Below are 8,820 nucleotides of genomic sequence, written 5' to 3'. Positions count from 1 at the left end.
ACACGTCTGTCACTGCAGCCGGCTCCCGAAAAAAAAAAAAAAAAAAGCTATTCTGTGATGTCGGACCTGGCTGCGATCGTGCGGGGGTGCCTGCCATTAGGAGGTGCCTGTGCACCCCCGGCACCCCCCTTGCGCACGCCTATGCCCCCGGCTGTGGCATTACCCTGCTGGCTGGTTGTGCCTGGGGCTGGTTCTTAAAATACGGGGGACCCCTACTCATTTTGTCCCCCGTATTTTGGGAACCAGCCCCGGCCCTTGAGCCTGGGGCTGGTTTTAAAAAATCAGTGAAGCCCTATATGTCGGGTTTCCTTATTTTTTAATGCCAGCCCCTGCTCTTCAGCCTGATTTTTTTTTTTAACTAAATACCGTTTTAGAGGCATTCCCACTGCCTCAAAAACGGTATTTAACCGTGTAGGAAGAAAATGGGGTGTGAAACCGCGCTTTTACCAGTTAATGTGCAGCAGGTGAAAAATAAAAATACATTTATTATAAAAATACACTTATAAAATTCACTTATAAAAACATATATAATTATATGCGGTAGGCTGGTACTGATTGCTAATAATATGGAGCCGTGATAGTCACCCAGATTTTCTCGTGTTTGAGAGTCCCAGTGTCCGTTCCTATGGATGTCTCCTGAATGTCCCAATAAATGTGCCGATAGGACTGTTGATAATAGGTTCTCCTCCGGCCTAGGGAGCCCCTGTAGGTATCAGGCTCGACCTAGTGGGTAATTTTCCGGCCCAGGGAGCCCCTGCTGGAATAGGGCTCGACCTGGTTGAGAGGTGCACCTGTGGTGGAGCCCTGACACCCACAGTGGAACCCAGACCCAGACATCTACTTGTGACCGGACCAGCTCTCCTGAATTAACACCCCAGCAGCCGCATCTATCAGGACACTGCACCTCTCAACCAGGTCGAGCCTTACTTATGAAACCGCTGCTCTAGCAGAGTCACCCATTTATTGGCGCCCTCAAGGGACACTTTGTGCCCCACCCTCCTTCTCTTTAGCCGTGTAGGACTCTGCTTTTAAAACGGGGTTGAAATACCGGTTTTCTTTAACCGGTATTTCAACTCTGGCACTTTCCCACTGCAGCCTTAAACGGTAAATTGCGCTGAAAAATCATCCATTTACCGTTTAAGACCTGCAGTGGGAAAGGGGCATTAATCACATCAGAAAGAACTGTATTGCTGTGTGCCTCAGGGAATGATACATTGTATCCTCTATTAGACAATGTTGCCAGAGGACAGCAATTGTTGCTGTTCCCTTTACTTATTGAGAATGTTAAACTCCTGATTTGCTGTGTGGTGATAGAGAGTGAACTTTATCACCAACTTTATCACATTGGACGTGACTATTGAATTGACTGATTTTAATTAAAGCCAGCATAGACCACAGTGACTTGTATCAGAGGGGTTTTATGGTGACCATTAGCATTAGTTTATCCTGCGTGACAATCAGCACTTGTATTATTTAAATAAATTCCACCAATATAATCACTCAGGCAGGATTAATTCAAAGATCTGAGCCGCAGCTCAGCTGTATCATATTTCTATAGCGGTGTACAGTCAATTAAGTCTAAATGGGTTCAGCAGCAAACAGCCCTTAAAAGGGCTGGAATCACAAATATAATAATCAAGTTTTTAGCATACACGGTAGCAATGCCCGCACGGCTAGAAGATGCTGAGCGCACGTTTTCGCTATCGCTTCCTCAGGGCAAAAGCAAAAAGTTTTGCCCTGAGGAAGCGATAGAGAAAACGCTTGCTCGGCATCTTCTAGCCCATGCGGGCATTGCTACCATGTATGCTAAAAACTTGATTGTTTGAGTGTGTACGGCCCGGCGATGAGCTCTGCTGCGTGTTCCCGCATCATCGCCGGGAAGGTCGTTCATCTGCTGGTTATACCAGCAGATGAGTGGCTTTCAAGATGGCTTTGCATAGCGCTCCGCTCCCCCCACCCTTCGGCTCCGGGTAAGGGGAAAGCCGCTCAGTGTGTATGCACTAATCGACTTTCCCTGCAGCGATGAACGCTATCATCGCTGTCCATACGCGCTGGGCATAGTCGCCCAGTGTGTATGGACCTTAAGAGGGAAGTCCAGGAACAGATCATTCTGTCCCTCCTGGAGAGGGTCATGTTGGGAGGTATGCCTGCCGCTGCCCCATGCCCGCACTGCTAGGTGAGAGTGGGGCAGCGAACATGTAGTTGTGCCCGCTTGCACCCTGAACCTTCACATGTGCAGAAAACATGGGTCTCCCGTGCATTGCGAATCAGCTACAATAACTCCCTTAGCCTGACCTGTTAACATGACCCACATGTGTGGCACTGGGGCATACTTGCCTAGTGCCTACCTGACCCAGGGCCAGCGCCACCACTAGGCAGCCTTAGACATTTGCCTAGAGCGCCGGCCACTGGAGGGTGGAAGTTGGAACAGCTGGAGGGTGGAAGTTGGAGCCCCCCTGCCTGGGGTCTCCAGTGCCTTGCACCGGCCCTGCCCTGCCATCACCTGTGGTGAAACATCTTTACCTAGCTCCCCACAGGTGACGGCAATCATACATTACCAGGGAAGTCCAGAAACAGAGCATTTTCTCCCGCATGGAGAGGGTCAGGTAGGCAAGTATGCACCGGGGACATTATGGGGGAAATTTACCCAAATGGATTCGTAGAAAAAAGGTGTATTCGTAGGGAGAAATACACCTTTTTTTTTACGAATTTGTATTTTTGGGATTTACAATCCCGAAAATACAACAATTCGTATTCCTGAAGATGGAACATTCGTATTTGTATTTACAAATACGAATGTCTACACCATCGATAGGATACGACAGAAATCACCATTCAAAAGAATGGTGGTTCCTGATGTACTAAGTAGCCGTATTGATAATACGGCTGCTAAGTGGTGTGAAACACCCACGCAAATACGACAGGAAAATACACCTTGCTTTCCCTGTCGTATTTGCTTTAAGCCTGCACGGATCAGTCAGATCCGTGCAGGCTTTAGTGTAAAAAAATAGAAAAAATAAATAAATAATAAAAAAAAAACAGCGTGGGGTCCCCCCACAGCTGTAACCAGCATCAGGCTGAAAGAGCCGGGGCCGGTAATTAAAAATCAGGGAACCCGACAAATAGGGGTTCCCCGATTTTTAACAACCAGCCCCAGGCTCCAGGTCCGGGGCTGGTTCCCAAAATACGGGGGACAAAATGACTAGGGGTCCCCCGTATTTTAAGAACCAGCCCCAGGCCAAACCAGCCAGCAGCGTAATGCCACAGCCGGGGGGAGACTTTTTATACAAGTCCCCCCGGCCAAAGCATTAACCCCCTGACCAGTCAGCCTGGCCAGGGGCCCTGGGGGAGTGGGGACCCCCCCCAATAAAGGGGTCCCCCCCTCCAGGACTTACCTGACCAGGCTGAAGCCTGGTGCTGTCCTCGATGCCCCTGGGCGGTGGGCATCGAGCTGATAGTGGTGTAAAAAATAGAATAATCTATTGTCTAATACTGGGGCACTATGTGTCCCAGCAAGCCTCCCCCGCAAGCTGGGACTTGGAGAACCACAAGTCCCAGCCTGCGGGGCATTAAAGGGCTCGCTGGGTCTTGTAGTGCCACAGTATTAAAAATAGCAAAATAAAACACACTGACACACACTTAAAATAAAACTTTAATACATACAAAGCCCTTACATACTGATACTTACCTATCTTCTTCCCGTAGGTAGCCCTGGTCCTCTGTTGTTTTCTGGTCCTGTGTCGTCTTCTGGCTCCATGTCGACGTCGCTGTCCATGTCGTCCTCGCTGTCGGCGGTCCGGAGTCCGACGAAATCCATGGAGGAAGCTGTGGAAGGAAACTATACTCACCTGTCCCAGGGCGACGTAGTCCAGGTAAGGGTCTTTGCAGAAAAACAAACCGACACGCGAAACCAGCCCGGACAGATGAGCCGCACAGTGTTTGTGTACATTGTGCGGCTCCGCCTCCCGAATGCCGCTACTGGACTAGCGGCTCCTGATTGGCCGCTAGGCCGCAAGGCGGCCAATAGCGGCATTAGGGAGGCGGAGTCGCACAATGTACACAAACACCGTGCGGCATATTGGTAAATTTCCCCCTATGTGTCTGTTAAGCCATGTACACACGGCAGCGATAGGGGCTGGTATCGCTGGGAATATGGTCGCTGGCAACCATATTGCCAGTGATGGAAGTGTGCCGGGTGCGCGCTCCCGTTTTCAGCCCCGTTCTAATCGCAAGCTCCTGTGACCAGCTGATTAACTCTGCGGCACCGCCGGCAGAGGTTTCTTTTCGGAGCGATATATCGCCCTGCACCTTAAGTTATAGTTGTTAACCCCCATCGCTGTCACTCAGGGTGATTGTTATCGCTGTGAGCATAGTTGCCAAGTCAGCTTATAACAAGCGGATTTGGTCTTGTTTTTTTCGTGAGTTGCTTTTTTTTTGATGATTGCTTGTTGCTTGTTTTTGTTCTTATAATTTTTTTTTTGTAGCTTGTTTTGGGCTTGTTTTATTTTGGGCTTGGTGTTATTTTTCTCTGTAATTCAGTTATTCAGCACAGAGATAAGGGACACACACAGGTGAGCACTAGGTTTATAGAAATGGTAATGACTCCCATTATCTATGTTGCTGCTTGTGTGTATTCAGTAGGGCTAATCTGATTTTAACAAGATTGTTCTATCTTTTCTTAAGATGTCCACACATGGTACAATTTAACGGGTGCGATGTGCGCTCCCATGCACATTGCACAGCACAAAAAGTATGTGCTTACTAGATTGCAAAACGCATGCGATCTAGTACAAAAAATACAGTGCCTGTCGCACCATGTATGGACAATATTTCTCAGTGTGTACAAAGGACAATGTTCACTTGAGATTTTTCTTTAGAGAAAAAATGGGTACTTGTTTCCTAGTGTCGGAAAAATCGCGTCGGTCGCATTGCATGCGACCAAATCGCATGCGATGCGACCGACGCGATCAACGCAATTTTTTAATTGAATCAAATGTGAATAGGGTCCCTGGGACCCGATTTTATATTGGATTCAATGTAAAATATTCCCTAGACCCCCAATTTTACATCCTCAACGCCACCCCATGATTGACGCCAACCCGAAGCGTGGCGAGCGCAGTGAGCCCGCGAGGGGCGGCGGTGCGCATCCTCCGACCTTTTCATACCCCTACTATCCACGTCGGCGTGGAGTTGAGAATATAAAGTGTGGCGAGCACAGCGAGCCACCGACCCAGAAGCGTGGCGAGCGCAGCGAGCCCCGCGAGGGGACGCGTATAACTTCACAGGTATACGCGTGCGCTCGCCACGCTTCAGGCTCGCCACACTTTATATTTTCAACTCCACGCCGACGTGGATAGTAGGGGTATGAAAAGGTCGGAGGACGCGCACCGCCGCCCCTCGCTGCGCTCGCCACGCTTCGGGTTCGGGTCAATCGTGGGGTGACGACGGGGCCATATACAATGTGAAATGGGTCATATTGGCCCATTTCACATTGTTTCCTATGTGAGATGGACTTAATCAAGTCCATCTCATCTTGTGCCATTATAATGGCACAAGACCGACGCGATGCTCCCGATTTCAATGTTAAAAACTATTTTAACATTGAAGCCTATGGCAAAATCGTGGGCATCGCGTCAGTCGCGTCGGGGGCAATATTAATGGCCGCGACCGACGCGATGCTCGCGATTTTGTCTTTGCCAGCAAAATTAACCTGATTTCAAAGGAAATCGGGTCCATCGCGGGCATCCTGTACCTTAACTTTAAGGTACACGATGCCCGCGATTGTGGCCGTGATAGGAAACAAGTACCAAAAAATGAAAGTAAAATATCTCATATTGGGGCAGATGTATGAAGGAGTCGCTATGGGGGAGAAGGGGGTATCAGCGCATGTTTTGTGCACTAATACCGCTTCTCCCCCATGTAAGAAGGAGCTGGTGTGCACAGGCCGATATGCAAGGTAAATGTATGAACGGTCCACAGCACTGACTGTTCCGCTCCCTGCCGCTATCTTCAACAGCTGCAGGGTGACCACGCCCTATACCCGAAACAGCGACATCACTGTCAGTAGCGCACGCAGGGGGGGTTTCTGAGTACCCAGAAACCCCTCCAGGAGTCTAAGGACCCTAGGCTGAAACCTGAGGGTCCCCTCTTTCCATGGGTATAAGAATTTTAAAAATCGGCCCTTGGGAACCGGAGATATCTGACTTCAAAACAGTGGTCCCCATCCAAGCCTGTTAATTGCCCTTCCCAGTCAGATATTTCAGGTTCTGTCTGAATTTGTATTTTCTGATGGTATATTCCAAAAGCTGGGACTCTCCCCCTTTGATGGACACTAGTAGCTGGTCTCTACTGTTCCCAGAACCAGAGATATCAGCCTTCCAGCAGCTGGTTACTGCTCCAGCTCCACACACCTGGTATGTAGTTCTATATACTCGTTGGCAGATTGCTCTGCCTCCTGAACTCTCATCCCCTAGTCCCCAGTACTATTTCTGGGAACTGGAGATATCTGCAGTCAAGCAAGCTGTCCTCCCACCAGAAAATTATGAATAATAAGCCCAGTGATGTAGCTATGTGCCACGGTGCCCGGAGCATGGGCATGTCACCCCGCCCCCCCCCCCCCCCCCCCCCCCCCCCCTGAGCCTGAAGGATCATATGGGGCAGAGGGGCTTTTTGCCTGCTGCACCTCTGATATATGTGTGGTGGTATGTGGGCCCCCTTTACAGTAGCGTGTTCTCCACATGCCTGTGTGCCCAAATGCCCTAAGCATCGGTCACATGGCCCCTACAATAGCATATGACCCACATGCCTTACTGTGCGTCACCGTATGCTGCACTACATACATCACTACATCCCCCTATACCCTGCACTACATCCCCATATTGCCTATACCTTGCACTGCATCATCCTACACCCTGCACTACATCACACCCCCTATACACTGTAATGCATCACTATATAATAAGCCCATACATGCTACATGCTACATCACCCTACACACTCTATTATATGTGCTATGGGTCCTCCTGTCCTCAGCACTGGCAGGGCTAAAACAGTAATTACACACACACACACACACACACACACACACACACACACAGTCACACGCTGTGCTCTCATAAACACACTAAATACACAGACATGCACTGTGCCCAAAAACACACACACACCTCATACACATACTGTATACACACACTTTGCCCCAATACACACACAGACAGTGACCCCATATACACACATTGTGCCCCAAAACACACACACACTGCCCCCATGCATAGACTGTACATATTGTAGCTGGACTCACCCCAGTAGGATGCATGTCCCTGGAGCTCTCCTGCAGCTGCGGTCATTCAGCGTGGTCCCTTGATAGGCTCTGACAGGAGCAGGGTCTCAGCATCGGTGGCAGTATGGTCCCGTCCTCAGCTCCTGTGGGAGCAGGGTCATGGCCTCGGCGCCAGCATGGTCCCGTCCTCAGCAGGCTCAGCTCGGCGGCAGCTGGGCCGCATCCTCGGCTCCGGCAGGGGAGTTTCCCCAGCCTTCTCTTTTCCTCCTCCATCAGGGCACTCAAATTGTGTCTAGCCCCGGCGGCGCAAGAGTGCAAGTCTCCCACTGGACTGCGGTGCTAACCAATAGGCGCTCGCAGTCCAGCAGCCACCAATACTTCTGATTGGCTGCTGGACTGCAAGCACTTATTGGCGAGCGCCGCAGTCCAGCAGGAGAGAGACTTCAAATAAAAATAGCGGAAGCCGGGAGACAGCGGTGCACACTGCACAATGGGGAGCGGGAGAGGCAGGCGGGCTGGCGGTGCACGGCTCCGGCGCCAGGTGATAAATCTGCGCCCGGAGCTTACGCTCCACCGGCTCCGCCGTCGCTACGCCTCTGAATAAGCCCACTCCACTATACACCCCTCCTCTGCATATTAAACATCCTCTACCACCCTGGAAGTTATGTATCAGGGCCCCTTCATTCAGCCCAATGCCCCCTTCTACCATCCCATATCCCACCATCTTTGCAGTAAAGGGGTAATTAGTGGAAATTACTGATCCAGGCCCTACATGCTGAGTGGTTGATATAATACCCCCTACCACCCGGGGGACATCAAAGCTTCCCCCACCCCTACCGCTGGAGGATCGGTAGGGGCCCCAATACATTGCTATGCCCAGGGGTCTACACTGCTGTTATGTATGTATGTATGTGTGTGTGTATTATTTATTATTATTTATATACATATGGTCTATCTTTAATACTTTAACTGACCCGGCATATACTGGGTCACCTAAGTGTCCATCTCCGTGCTTTGCTCCGCCCCTCTGGAAACCCCCTTCTGAAAATCCTGCGTTTGCCACTGACTGTCCTGCTGCTGGCTTCGGGCTGCGCTGGGGATCTCACGTGAGTAGCGAGATCTTGCGCATGCCCAGTACAGCCCACCAGGGGGAAGGAGACAGCGCGTCAGTGTGAACTGATGTGCTGTCTCCTCAAAGGGACATCGCCAAAGGGGGGAGTTTGTGCTCTCCCGCTTCGGCAGACAAGATGTTAATACATCTTGTCGATGTCCTTTCCTGCCTAATTTCAGGGGCGTGGCCTATACGGCAGCTCTTCCACGAGGCCACTCCCCCATTTTGACGCTATGGGGGCATGACACAGAGGCTCTGTGAGCCTCTAGCCATGCCCCCAGCCCCCGTTTATTCCCCGCTGCCTAGCAGCCGACATGGGGGACTCCCAACAGCCCCCCCCTCACCGCGGGACACTGCCGGCTGCGGGAGGGACAGCAGGACAGGCCCTGATAATCGGGACTGTCCCGCTAAAATCGGGACTGTTGGGAGG

The sequence above is a fragment of the Crinia signifera genome, chromosome 6 (genome assembly GCF_055691185.1).
Source record: "Crinia signifera chromosome 6, ASM5569118v1, whole genome shotgun sequence".
NCBI classification, from domain to species: Eukaryota; Metazoa; Chordata; class Amphibia; order Anura; family Myobatrachidae; genus Crinia; species Crinia signifera.
The sequence above is the reverse complement of the archived record's forward strand: the minus strand, read 5'-3'. Positions refer to the sequence as shown.